The 15,856-nt window shown below is 30.6% G+C and overlaps 1 protein-coding gene across 1 annotated transcript in view; it reads left to right on the top strand.

Moving 5' to 3' along the window:
* Window positions 1-137: 137 nt before the first annotated feature.
* LOC122628639 overlaps window positions 138-15,856 on the top strand; it is a 165,351-nt gene continuing 149,632 nt past the window's right edge. Inside the window, exon 1 of the mRNA XM_043811101.1 lies at window positions 138-419. The gene's annotated coding sequence lies outside the window, so the exon portion shown is untranslated. The remainder of the gene's footprint in view (window positions 420-15,856) is intronic.

The following is a 15,856-nucleotide window of genomic DNA, read 5'->3' as shown; positions in this document are numbered from 1 at the left end:
ACATTTAATTACTTTGGAACAAGGAAACAAACAGAACAAAATTTTCATTGGTTAATTGTTTTGCGAATCACAGAACGATTAACCAATCAGCGATCGATTGTCATTTCTTTATGCGATTAACTGTTATAGTTATCGAAGTCGTCAGGGGGGACGTGCGTTCTTTCTAAAAAAGTACAATTTTTTTAAATATTCGAGTTATATCTATCTTTAATCTATCAAATCTTAGTAACTAAGTATTTTACTTTGAAAAAATATGAAAAGTGATGAAATTGTGCGTAGAAAAAATGAAATTTTCCTCTTATAGTGCGGTGTGTAAGGTGATCCGAATGATTGATTTGTGAATCTTTGGCCAAAATGGAACGAAAAGGAATACGTCGACGATTTTACTTAAATAATTGATCTACCACGACTATAATAAGGTAAACTCAACAAGTATATTAATTATTATGCATGATTATTAGAATACGTGCATATATATATAGGAGATATACGTACAATATGTTACGCATACATACATACATGCATATACACATACATCATACGTACGTATAACTATATATTATTCGCTTGTATATATATGCAATAAAGCACGTACGATTAGGTACATAACTTTTTTTTATTTTAATAGAAAACGAATCATAGGTTTACGTTTTCTGTCGAAATAATACGTTTATTTATGGAATCACGTAAAAGAACGAAATGAACTTATATTCGATAAAGTATACGTTAGTAACGCGACAATGAAGATTTTTCTCTAGTTCCTGTAGCTTCTAATAAAGGCGTCCTTCGTAGCGCATTAGTACATCTAACATCCAAGAGGTCTATCGACGCACGCGTTAACATTCCATCGTGCATCGTTCTATGAATGTATGGTGTCTTGTCTCATAATAATCTTCCTTTCACTCTTTTAACGACGTCATATATATATATATATATATATATATATATATATATATATATACACATATATACATATATATACATATAGATATCACATATGTATATATCATACACACACACACACACATATATAAGTACACAGGTCTTATACATAATATCTATATACCTATCTATCATACTATCATACTATATATAGCTATATATATATAACTAGCAGCGGAAAATGCAGTTATCGAAGTTATATAGTTGGTACGGTGCAAACTTGGAAAGATACGTTTCAAATAGTATTTTCATGAGTCACGGTAACACCTGCAACGGTTCAACGAGATTTCTAATACTTTTACTTATCTATTCGACTTATGCCCGTAGGTACTCGAGAACATCTTAAGTATGTATTTTATCGTTCGACTGATGGATCGATGTAATATGAACTAACTTGAGTGCTCTCGACGTTTGATCCAGTCAGAGGACTGCTTCTTTTGGATCTTACAAAAACAAGTAAAACATAAATAGAAAAATAAATCTTTACCTTTTTGTTTTGCTACTTCGTATCTGTTGTTGGAAAACTTTGACCCTTGTAAAGAATGATTTTTCTCTCTCTTGTTCCATCGTCAAGTTGATTACAAACGCATTATTTTCATATCACGGATTGTTGCATAACAGTTAGACTCCTTTTCCATTTGAATTGTTTGTAATCAAATGGATGAATGTGATTTTGGAAATAGTCGGATAAATAGTATGAAATTGCAAACGAAGATCAACGTCTTCGCATATTATATAAAAATTATTCCAACGATGAAAATTTTGGTAGTATCTAGTCGAATCATTTTTTTACTTTAGGATTCATAAATGAGCAATTTCTTTGCTCTCGCGTGCATTTTACGATTCCCATCATCGAACGTTCGAACTTTGATATTTTTAAGACTTTTACACACTCATCGATATAAAATGTAATACGTAAGCAGTAAGGGAATTCACTAATCAGAGTCGACTATGCATTTTTCGACTGCAAGACGTAAGCCGTAGCTATGAAAAATTTCGTAAGGATAAAATCCTTACGGTTTACGTTTTACGTATTACGTAGATACGCGTGTGTGAAGGTTTTTCAATTCACCAGCCATTACACCATACTTGAAAATAAAAGTAGTGCATAGTTCATGCGTAGGTTTTCTCTTCGTACCTTACTCGGTATATAGGATAATAGATTTCGAAATAATCAAATATTGATATTATATTGTACGTTTGTAAAATACATTTCGAGATATTGCCGTTTAAAAATTCGAAATATCAATTCTTATTAATTTCTTTTCGATATATAAATGTATCGATAAAATGTATCGCTGTATACGATATATATATATAATGTTTTCGAAAAAAAGCAGAAAAAGCAATAAAAAGAAATCAAAAAAGAAGGAACAGAAACGATACGAAGCAATCTAAAGAAAAAGGGAAAAAAAAAGAAACAAAAAGAAAATAAATAACAATAGAAAAGAAGAAAAAATAAAGGACAGAAAGAAAAGCCATGCAGCTCGCGAGTTTATGGTGGTGTCGAATGATGGGGATAGTTTTCTTCCATCTTATCGAAGCGAACAAGTAGAAGAACATGGGCGATTGATTGATCACTTATGGTTTATATCAGCGTTTTTTAATCTTTTTTTTTTTTGCCATGCTATTTGATCAATTCGTTTATAATGGCTTTACGGTTTAATTGTTTATAATGAAAAAATTGATAGATTGGAATTATTGTTTATTATTTTAAAAACATGGCTCTGTTATTGGCGATATTCTCGCGAAATATTTCACGAGTGTTCTCTTAAAATCTCTTACAAATTAATTACTTTGTTCGCCTTGATAAACAACATAGAAGATATTATTCTCTATTAATAAAAAATTTAACGCGATCTCTAAATTGAGAAACGATTGATTCATATCGTTGAAATATTTATAACAAAATGGACGCTGTTCTGAAAATGATCGATGGATCTTTTGGAATTTTGTTGAAGTATCAGACAATATTTAATATCGCGATAAACGAATTGTGCGCAAATAAATCTCGTTAGATTTAGTCCTGCCAATTTTTCTAATAATTACAAAAGTGTACTAACGAATCCGAACATTTAGAATACTTTACTTATAAAATAAAACTTTCAGCAAAATCTAAAAAATACTATTTCTATCGAAAGTTGTAACGAACAAACGCTTCGTACGATGACGATTGTAAAAGGGGCTTAAGAAAAGAAAAGAAAAAAAAAAAAGAAAGAAAAAAAAGAAAAAGAAAAAAGAAAAAAGATATTTACAAATTCGCGAATTTAATCGTAGATATTATTGCACGTCAAAATGTTTCTACCGATCGAAGTTGAAAAGAAATCGTTGAAACTAATGTGTTCGACACGCGTCGTATATTCTATCTCTTTTTCTCTTGCAAATGTATAAATAAGAGGAGAGAAGAAGAGAGGGAAAGAATGAGAATGATTTGTAATAGGTATCTCGTAATTTATAGTAAGTTAAGATAATCGATTATCCAAATACGTCACTAAGCGATACAACAGACAAATATGTTGGTATGTTCCGAATAGGAAATTGTTATTATGTATCACGTATTATTTTCTTTTCTTGTGGGGTCAGCGATATGACGTATTTCTTACTGGGGTCACGTGTACGGGGGTAAGGCATCGAAAAATGCCACGCTATTGGTTCGATCCTACGTCGAACCACCTATAAACGCGAGAGACGTTATCCGCGTCTTTGATAACGATGTTATATTTTCTTTTTGATTCCGTCCTCTCGAAAGATCGCGATGTTTGCCAAACGTTTTCAAACGTTGATAACGATAACGAGCTAATCGACTCTTTCTTTCTCTCACTTCATTTTCCTTCTCTCTCTCTCTCTCTCTCTCTCTCTCTCTCTCTCTCTCTCTCTCTCTCTCTCTCTCTCTTTCTCTCTCTCCTTTTCATTGTCTCCTTTTCTTTTTTATCTTTCATACAAATTTTTATCTTTCATAAATTCATATTCTTCTTTCTATTCTCTTTTCTTCTTTCAATCGGATAGGTGCAAAAATTAATAGCTGTACTTTGAATTTAAAAGATTAGATTGGAATTTGATCTTGATCGGTTTTTATGATACAACTTTGGTGGGAGACTTAAAAATGTATGATAGAAGGGATTGAATTAGATTTAGTATGTATAATAAAATGATGGGAATATTGTGTTTTATAATGATTCTGTATGTATTGTATTAACATTGAGTTACGTGTAGTTTATAGTATGGCTTATATCTCCTACTAATCAATGTGGCACCAGAAAGCAAACAAGCAAACGTTGTTTTCATCGTAGTTTCACGTTGTTTTCTATTTATCTATTGTATATTACGTACTGTGTGTTTTGTGTACCCTATAGAAAATTCTCGATTAATAGAGAAATAGTTAATTCATTTATTTTACGTTTTTCGTTGAGATTCGCGAACTCGCCAAAAAAATAACAAAATTACGTGTACATGAATGACATTGCGAGTTTTCCCTTTTTGTACAACCTCGATGCGTGATCGATAAGTAATTGCGTTGTTCGTATAGAATGATTGAGAGATCGATTTCCATGGGTAGAAATATTTTAGATAGCCTCAGTTATCCTAATTGACACGGTTATCGTTCGAAAATTTTCCAACAATTATTTTTAGAATCTCTTTTTAATGACCAACGAATCGCGCTTGATTTTTCCCTCGATTGGTTCGAATTAATTGACTTCGATTTTTCTATAGCGATTTATCGACCCTTAAATAGAGAATTAAAACGTATTTAATATTTAATCATTTGCGATGTAGTTATTTTTCTAATTCATTCATGGTCAATTTTGATGCAATTTTTTTTTTATCTTACACATGAGTACATACACATATACGTGGAAAACGATTTTTAAATAAATATCGTTTTTCGTTAATCTGTTTTATCAAATGAATGAAATAACACGTGTCTTAGAGGTGACTTCAAAGTTTTAAAAGAAAAAAAAAAAAATTAGTGTTATCACGTCAGCAATGACCTTGTATTGCAAAGAGTTAATAATATAAAAAGTACTTAATTCTTGAAATAAATCTATCGCAATGTATTGTAAGTATATTTTGCGACGTCGTTAAATAAATTTTCGGCTTGTTGATATCTACGTATAATATCTTTTTATAAATTTCTAAAATATTCATAAAAATATTATAAGTTAAAACGTTAACTTACTTACTGATTGTAATAAAATTTTACAGATAGCGAGATCATAATAAGAAATAGAAAACAAGAGAATCTTTGAGATAAGTATCTAAGTACATGCATACGTAATGTGTAAAAATACGTAATTCAAACATAATGCGAACATATTCGAACTTCTTTGTTTAGATATCGCTAGCTTTATCAGGTTTGGAGGGTCGTTAAGGTCAATGGTACCACGCAAGATTCGATAAGATATTAAAATCGTCATTTTGAGCTTCATTTATGGGGTGACAATGTTAATTTAAAGATCAAAGTGGAAATTAATAGGGACTTCTAATTCACGTATCTAACGAATTAATTCTATATCGTACATTTAAATGATCTTTTAAAAAATAGAAAGTAACGTGTTTATCGCGAGAGAAACTCGAGATTTTAACGAGTCGACGTGAGATTGAGAAAAGAAAAAAAAAAATGACAAGGCCAGGTTCTTGGTAGTTGGCATCTATCTACGTGTTCCTTCGTAGATTTCGTTTTCATCCAATGGATATTTAAAAACACGTTTGTGAATATACAGGAAAGCGAAAATTAAATTTGACGTAATATTTTCTTATATTTAGTTCCTTTTTCTTTTTTCTCTCTTTTCTGTCTTTCTTTTTTTTCTCTTTCCTTCTTTTTTTTCTTTTTTTTTTTTTTTTTTTAATCTTATAACACGTTATAGTAATAATATTCATGGGTTTGGTGAAAATACTCGTTGTGTCTTTGTTTCAAGGGAAACGGAAGTTCCTCTTTCGCTGACTCGCTTCTAGTTATTATGTAATAAATATATACAGTGAGAAGCAGTAACAACGTATGTCTGGTTATCCCTTTCATTTTTTCGAATTTCTCTTTTTGCGTGTATTTTCTTATACGTTTAATCATATTCTATAACGTAATTAATGTATTTATGAAAGATATTATTTGAAAATATAATAACATCTATGGGAACACAAAAACGTGATACCAGATATTATGAATTTAAATAGTCGATCAATCGTACGATTAAAAATGTTATTTGTAATTTTAGAATTATTCGTAATGCTATTCGTAAATTTAGAACAATCCTCTATTAGAATAGCTTGCCACTCAAATGCATGCTTTTGCAAAGTTACAACACATTAATGTAATCCAATGATCGAAAATATTCGAGAGTTTAGTTTCCCATGAAATTTTTCATAGAAATAATTCTTTCCATTATTTCCCATTATTTATTATAACATATTTCCAACATCTATTGAATAATTATCATGTAATAACATTAACGACGACCATCTGAAAATTCTTTTTTTTTTTTTTAAATACAGCTATACGTTTCATTCTTAAAGTGAAACATATCTGAAAAATAATTGCAACGAAAAATAAAAAAGAAAGAAGAAAGAAAAAAATATATATATATATATATAAAAAAAAAAGAATACAAAGTGACGAACTTTTTCAAATGCTTTTAGTAATTTTCTCAAAATATTAAAAAATATAAATCACGAATGTATCAATGAGTTAACATAATCATACAAACATAGAAAAACATATTAACCTTGTGTAGAAAAGAAATCACGAAAATGATGATCTCTCTCTCTCTCTCTCTCTCTCTCTCTCTCTCTCTCTCTCTCTCTCTCTCTCTCTCTTTCTCTCTCGATGTATGCAAGTGCAAATATAGACACGTATATATACGCATAGATAAATATACATATATATGTATATATTATATGTATGAGTATACTCTGTGGAATCAAACAAAGAAGCGTGGCACCAGTTTCGATTACCTTTCGGAAACTTGGCACTTTACGTGGCGACCCAGCTACGAACGTTAATGCTTCGATAATGTCTTTTGCTCGTACGCACACGCACTTATTCCACTCGAGTGACGATTCGACTCGATAATGATCGTATGCCGCACTGTGATTACGCAACGGGAGTAAATGAGAGAAAGAGAAAGAGAAAGACAGACAGATAGAGAGAGACAGAGAGAGAGAGAGAGAGAGAGGGAGAGAGGGAGAGTATGTGTGAGAGAGAGAGAGAGAGAGGAGACCCGATTCTCCGTCGGTGATCGTTGAGTAAGAGACGAGGTGAAGGTGAGCGGTTAAAGTCGAGAGTAGTGGTGCATAGAGAGTGTAAACTGCAACCACACTCTCTAACTCCCTAGCTACTGAACTAAACATCATAGCAAACTTCGTATCAAACGTCTCATCGAACATTAAAGTTAAAGATGATAGGCGGAATACGTGGTCTCGTGAATATTGAACATTTCCTCAGATAAGAGGAATTAAATGTAAATGATCACAAAATAATTCTTCCTTTTTTTCATCTTTTTCTCCCCTTTCTTTTTTTTTTTTTTTTTTTTTTAAATATATGTACGTACGTACGTATTTATGTATATAAATCTGAACAAGTTCAAAGATATAAGGATCGGTATAGATAAGCTTTTTAATATTGTTAATATTTTCTTCTCAATTAGCAGATATGATTAAAATATGGAATAAAAATAATAATAATAATAATAATAATAATAATAATAATAATAATAACAATAACAACAACAACTAATAAATTATCTAAACGTATAGAAGATCATTGAAGCAGAGCAATTTGAGATTAAATATTTTGCGATTGATCAATCGTGAAGCATTTATAGAATTACTTAGATCTATTTATTCTTAGATAGGCTTTTAATATCGTCAATGTTTCTTTTTCTGAATAAACCGGAATGATTAAAGTATGGAATATAATAATAATAATAATAATAATAATAATAATAATAATAATAATAATAATAACAACAATTTGTAAATTATTTAAACTGGTACGTAGCAGTTTGAGTTCAGATATCTTATGATTGATTATAAAGTATATTTACAGTATTTGTCAAGTCTAAAAAGTTGATTCTAAAAGTTTGTTAAATCTTGAATCATTAAATAAGTTTTTTAATATCGTCAATATTTATTTCTAAATTATTAGAAATAATGACAGTACGATATAATGATAATAATCATTTTTATAAGTTATCAGAATGTAAACAAGAATTAAAACATAGTAGTTGTAAAAATTTTGCTATCGATCGACTGTAAACTTTATAGCAATATTTGTTAAATTTATAGCAATATTTGTTAAGTATATCGTTGGATAAGCTTTTTAATATTGTCAGTATTTTCTTTTACAAAGTATCAAGTAAAAAAAGCGAGAGAAGGTATAATCGAATTTGATCAATTTAAACATATTTGAAATATTGCAATTTATAATATTCAGATCATGTAAGTCAATTTACTTAACTCTTTCCGAGGTCGAAAATAAAGAAAAGCTATCTCTCTCTTTCTCTATCTATCCATCCATCTATATTTTCCTATGAATTAGCAGAAATGATAATAGTATGGTATAGTAATAATAGTAGGTAATTTGCGAATTATCTGTGCATAGAATAGAACTGAAATGTAAGTTTGAAACCGAATACTTTTCGATCGATCGATTGCAAAGGTTTTTACAGTATATATTATTGGGTTTGTTTTATTCATAAATAAACGTAAAAGCGATTCGGAATAAAACTCGATGTACTTTTACGAGTTTCGAGAATGACTGGACTTTTATTATGCAATCCTAGCCTACTAAAATACGTTAGGTTAGAATGAAACATTGACATAAGTCGAGTAGGTCGATACGATTTGTGTATCGTTGAAAGAAAAATGGAAGACAAAGGAAACGACTTTAAAGCGATACTAAATATCTTTAGCACGTGAATACTTTGTGCAGTCTCGTAAAGGAGACACGAAAGCAACCTACTCGTCTAAGTTTCGATTTATTTTTATCTTCTCTATGGCTCGTAAAATCTCGCGAGAAGTGCTACAGGTACTTACTTTAACTCTTCTTTTCGTACAGAGTCGTTCAATTTCATGGAAGAGAATCGGTTTCGTAGTAGTAATTTGCTTTTATTTTCAAGAGCTGCAAAAATCTTGAGGAAAACATTTTCTTAAACTGTATTATATTATATATATATATATATATAAAATATATAATATAATATAGTTAGCAGATATAATAGCAGGTTGGTGCAACGACCATGACGTAATTCTCGTAATGCGTTTTCCCGTAGCATGGAATATACGTGAGTCGATCGAATGACGACCGGTTGCTAATCTTTTGAATCAATCGAACGTTTCTAAACATCGACTAGGTACGCAGGAGGAAGACGAGGTCGAAATGAACGCTTTTCTCTCTCTTTCTCTTTCTCGTTTTCTCTCTTTCTCTCCTTCTTTGCCTATATTTACGAGAAGCATCCGATTTCCAGTATTTTAATGTCGAAACCTTCATGAACCTTCTCGAATCCGGTACTTATAAACGACACGTGTCCTCGCGCACGTAGCACGTAGTACCATGAGTTTTAAAAATGTAAGCGCGAACAATGGTAAACAGAGATTCTTACCTGAAAGACTTAAAAACTATAATTTACTTTGATCGGTCCATGATTTTTGTTTGTTCTTATTCTTACAAATATTCTTTTCAATATTTCTATTTCGCGAATTTTCTTTTCTCTTCTTTTCTTTTCTTTTCTTTTCTTTTTTTTTTATGTATTATTACGTCGATAAAAACGATACTCGATCGTATTTGTTTTTCCTTTTAACACCTTTTAAATCTTTTCAGAATCAATTTATTTATTTCTTTTATTTTGGCACCGATGATAATTAGTTCTCCTTTGATAATTAGTCTGCTTTTATATTTGATTTATATTTCGAGCGTTGTCTTAATTAGATTTTTTTTCGATTTTACGATTTATGGTTTCATTGATTTCTAGTCTTAATTATGTATTCCTTTTTTAATTTATATTTAAGAATGCTTGATAATAATGGATGTAGAAAAAAAAAAGTATGAATATATCGATAAGAACTTAATTATTATTTTTATATGGCATACGTTAAAGTTGATTTGATTTACAATGTATTTATTTTTATTGTTGCAATAATTTTCTAATCGTATCTTTTATTCCGCCGACTCTTCTTTATCTATTTATTTCTAGACTTTATAGTTAGAAACTGTATTATTTTTTAATTTATTCGTTTATTCTTTTGTTTGATTTACTATCTAGTATTTAGCAGTATATATTAGTATTTAGTAAATACTTTGAAATGATTTCAATTGTCTTTGGATTTATTTGCTAAAATTTCTTTAATATCGTTTTGCAATGTTTGTTATATATTTTCGAATCTTTTGTACACTATTACGATATATTCATAATTTTATAGTTTTTCTTTTTTTATTAAACATTCATTTCTTAGATCAGTATGTTTAATTTTCGTGTTTGTTAATGCCTTCAAAATAATTCGAGGGCTTCGTTTGATTTCTCTTCCAGAATTTTATTTCAATAAATTTGTAAAAATCAGTGATAGATTTTAAACAATCGGTCGTATAAACCACTCATTAGAAACATTAATGAAATTTTGATTAGATTAACCTTTATAACTTAAACAAAAAATTAATAAACAGTTAATAAATAAATACTCAAATAAACAATTTATTTGATAAATGACAAAGTATATTTTTTTAGATAGTTAATTGAAAACTTTCCAGAACCAGTTTTAGAAAGAACAGATTTTCTTTGCCTTCGACAATTTTTCTGCTGTTCGTCGATGTACCCGAAAGCTTGATTTGCTTGACCTTTAACATCCGGTCGTCGGGTCGTATTGATAGACACGTTGAGTTCAAGGCACGATGTGAGGATATATAACTTACCGTAGACGTGGAAAAAGAATATGATACGGTTGATAGTAACGTCAAGTTGTCGATAGAATTCTTTATTTAAATAACTCTTTAGGTATCTATCAAGAGGAGACATTTATAATTACTTTATATTTATTTTATCTTTAGTCATTAAAATCATTTGTATTAATTTTATAATAATCATCTGATGCCTACATTTATTTTTCCATTCGATAGAATATTAGGTATCATAATTAGATTTCGAAGGTACTTAAATAATCGATTGACGCGAATTTCTAATGGAAAGAGATCACTTTTTTTGACATTGACTTTTCATGTTCGAAGATAATTAAGGGAAACAATACTATGGAATATTTTTGACACTCGTATATATTCGTACGAAAGTGTATCATCTTCTATATACCCTTTGCTCAGTGCAATCATTCTCGCGGTTAAAGTCTACCAGTCGAGCGATTACATCTTCTAATTATATTGTTTTACTATATTATATATACACACAGACACACACACACACACACACACACACACACACACATACATTTTTCAAAACGTGTGGACATAACTTTACTACAGGATTCAATAACATTACAATAAGAAAATAAATAAATTTATACATACATTGACCTATATAACTTTGTTCTCGAGATACAACCGCGTTTGTATTGTATCAATTGTTTACCTGTTTTTAGAAAAACTATTCGAAGAGATCACCTTCAGCTCGAATATAACCTTCTAGAGGTCTTATCATTGAGATTCTGACTCATTCAGTCGTCCGATATCGTCAGAGTTAGTTGGCATGGTAGTATCTTAAATTTATCTAGTAAAACTTTATAAATTCTAACCGCTTTAGAGTCTCCGATAAAGTCACAAATAAAAATCTATCGGATTTAAGTTCAGTGATTATAGTGGTTTATTGATTAGTCCTCCAGACTGATCCATTTTTTTGGAAATCAATCATCTTAATGAAGAACACGTCGGATATCGAAAGAATTATTAGAAGACAGAAATTCGGCTGTACATTAGGGACAAGATCGTATCGAACACACGTTTATATCAATTTATTTTTCTTATTTTAATGTGCTGAATGTAAAAGCAAAGAAGTTATGTCCACGAGTTCTAAAACACCCTGTGCTACGAATGATTGCTTCGTCAGGATGATAACACGGTGAGTCCCATGAAATTTTTATATTTATAGGAATTATATTTATAAAAGAATGTATGTTAATCTACGTGTCGAATAGATCATATTTAAGTACTTACGTATAAATAGTTGAAAAGATATTTCGTTTCAACGAGAGATGCGATTTAAACTTATTTCGTTTTGGAGATTATTTTTCAACGAAGAACTTTTAAGAGTTACCGTTTTAATCGATCCACGTAATACATTCTTCAATGCTTTCGTATTTCGACATTCAAAATGTCGATATTTGATGCCGAACAAGCGTTCCACTTTGAAACAGTCCTGCAAATACTCGACGATTCGTATCATCGTATTCGTATTTTAACAAATAAGTAGGTACGATAAACAGATAGATCTCGTTAAATCATCGAATCCTTTTTATAATCAAATTTATAAACGTGCAATTTTATAAATAATTCATTTCGAAACCATTTAAAAAAAAAAAAAAAGAACGAATTAAGAATATTACGGGAGAAGCAAAATTTGCGATATTATTTACTTAAGAAAAGATGATAAAGGGCGAGTGAAGGAGAGATGAAGGTTACAAGGGGAAGATTTGTTTATAAAATTGTACGCTTTTGAAATACGTACCATTGACGAGAATTATCGATGTTAACTTATTGACGACAAAGTTAAAAGAGGAAAACGAAGAAGAAGAAGAATACGAGAAGAGGAAGAGAAATATATCGTGTAAGTTGAAAAGAGAGAAAGATATCGTATCGATAACTCTTAAGTGCGTCAGGTCAGGCCATTTCTTGGGGAATGTTGCAATAGAGAAGAGATACGAGTCGCAGGGGGTCTACTCTTGTTATTGTTATTTTCCATTTTGTATGACGCCCTTCTTGTCAATAATTCCTCTCTCTCTTTCTCTCTCTCTCTCTCTCTCTCTCCTTGTCTCTATCTTTCTCTTTCTCTTTCTCTCTGCCTCCCACTCCCTCTCTCTTTCTCTCACTCTCTCTTTCTCTTTCTATCTTTGTCTTTCTCTTGCTCTGCCTCCCTCTCCCTTCCTTTTCCAGATGTCACAATTTCTTTTACTCATCATTTTAATACATACAAGCATAAATAATCGCGAGTATTTTGTTCGATGACGTCATCCACATATATATATATATGTATATGTACATGTATATGTATGTATATATACACACACGTTGTTGCTGGTCGGAATACTTGGATAATTTCATCAGTAGCATCCTCAAAGATTCACGATGATGAAATTCACTTGTTCGTTTACTCCAGCAAGAATCTTTTATAATTTAGGAATATCGGAAGGGGAATTGATACGGGGAATCGTCGTATCAAAGAAAGCTATAATTAATGTATAATATATATGAATATATCTTAATTACGTTTTTATCAGAGCGATGTGTTATTGTTGAAGTATAAAATTGTTTTTGTTGTATTTAAAGTTATAGAATAATTAAAGAGAAAATAATAATCGACGTGTAGTGTAAAAAACAGGAGCATGCTAAACGATAAGTCTAAGATTTCATTTAAGTAATGCGAATGTAGAAATTAGATACGTCCTTTGTAAATTGCGATTATTTATCTATGAGATAGAATTGTTAATACCGTGTATACTACAGTATTCTACGTCTCTAAATTTATAGATATGATTGACGAGAGAAATAATAATTGACAAGCATCAAAGAAACCAAGAGCACGATCATCTATGAGATCTGATCTAGACAATATGAATCGAAATGATTACGTCATCTTTACAATACAATAATATATACATATATTGAAAAAGAATTGTTAGAACTATATATACCTATATACCATTCTATGTTTCCATGCATATAAAACAATTTGACGAGATAAATGATAATCGACGAGTATCGAATAAAACGTAACTATAAAGATTTACTATAGAAGATTTCATTTAGGTTCTAGAAATTCATCGAAATTCGATTGCATATTTTAATTATGTCATAAATGACATAACTAACGATATCTCGTTAGATACGATACGCGATATGTAACATTAAAAAAAAAAATGCTGATGATTCAGTTTAATACTGTTCAGATCGTTGAACCAATATGTCCTTTCGCGAACGAAAGTCCGGTAACGTTTACCTTGTCTCGTCTTTTTCGAATTCGCGACAGATCGATGAAAGTGTTCGTGAGAAATGGTAAGAGTTACATTGGATGCACCGGGAACGCGTTCGTCACTGGGTCGTTCTTAGTGCACGCGGCTGTGCACGCTAATATTAGCGGCGCAACATGGTAACCGAGCATCGAGCTTATTCCTGGCCGAGCAGCTGGCTGCTCGGCTAGTCAGAGTCAAGGTCACGGTATTACGGAGCGCGACTCGTCGTTCCGTTCGTACTTGCGGATGTCTTGCACCGTTCTTGCATCCTCCAACATGCTCAAGTAAACGTTTGTATTCGAGAGTACGAGAAAATTCCATCCGGAAGTAAGAAGAAATTCGTTTTGGTTTGAAATCGATTCAAAAGTTTTATATCGCTAGATTTACGATTTTTTTTTTTTGTACATTTGTTATAGTACTCGTATAATGTTTTCATTAAATCGCTTCATAAATGTATGTAGATATGTATGTATTTATTTAAGAGCGCTTTCATAACGATTATGTTCGATGGAGAGAGATATAGGAATAGTTCATTCCATTGGTATTTGCTTTTATTAAGAATAGTTTTAGTCTTTCGATTATCGCACGAAGAATGATCAAAATGTTTTAAATACAGTCTGCAAAATTAAGCGTCAAGGTAGGTCGCTATGGTCACCTCCGTGGTATTAATACGTGTTAATATTTAATCGTCTGATATTCTCTTGTATAATGTCATAATAGAAGTAAATTTCAAATTTACTTTTTAACCAGACGAAGTAATTATGATAATAATAATTCATAAATTATTTCAAAATAAGAAATAAACGCCATGTATGTATGTATGTATGTATGCGTCTATTATATTTATTAAGACCCAAGCTAAAAGTATTTGTTAAATTCGTATTTGATCTAAAGGATATTTGTTCTATTAAGAAAAAAATATTTACACAAAATATATTTTAGATTCGTTAATAGTGAGAGTAAGAGAAAGAGGGAGATAAAGATAGAAATAGAAAGCTTCGGTAAATTCGAAGCTTTCTCTGACGTGTCCTTGTCTTTCAGACGACCTTGGCCTTCGTTTTAGTGATGGGAAGTATTTTGCATAGCCAGGAGGCAAATCGTGATGTGTGAACATTCAATACGCAAGTATACATTTATTTTTTATTTTTTATTTTTTTTTTTTTTTGTAATACTCTTTTCTTTCTTCATCGAATTCTTAAAGAAGAAAAGAAACGAAAGGGACGAATGATGAAGACAGTCTTCCATTACCAATAGCCATCTTACATACCCCGTTATGGAATAAGCGCTCTCGTTCGCTGTTGACTGACTTTATCCTAAGCATTCGTAACCAAAGGCCAAGGTAGTCAACTTACGTTACTTTCACCGATTATGTCGGTCTTTCTGGAGACGAACGCTCTCACTCGCACAGTTACTTTGTCTTTTTGTTATCCATTTCGATACTATTATGTTGGCATGCTGTTATTATATTCTTACACTATACGTCGCATATGTATTATATTATTTACTTTTTCTCTCTCTGTCTTTTTCTCTCAACGTATCTTTTATTACATAATTATTGTATAGTACGTATAATATATATTCTATGTATTATCTATTATACATATACATATATATATATATATATATATATATATATATATATATATATGTGTGTATACAGATACTTATACTTTACGTATGTAAGTAAATACCGGTTTATTTATCTATATGCATTACAGGTATAAATATATTTATTTATTGTATCTATTATATTTAC

This window comes from Vespula pensylvanica, chromosome 4, assembly GCF_014466175.1.
Source record: "Vespula pensylvanica isolate Volc-1 chromosome 4, ASM1446617v1, whole genome shotgun sequence".
Lineage (NCBI taxonomy): Eukaryota > Metazoa > Arthropoda > Insecta > Hymenoptera > Vespidae > Vespula > Vespula pensylvanica.
The sequence above is the reverse complement of the archived record's forward strand: the minus strand, read 5'-3'. Positions and strand labels throughout refer to the sequence as shown.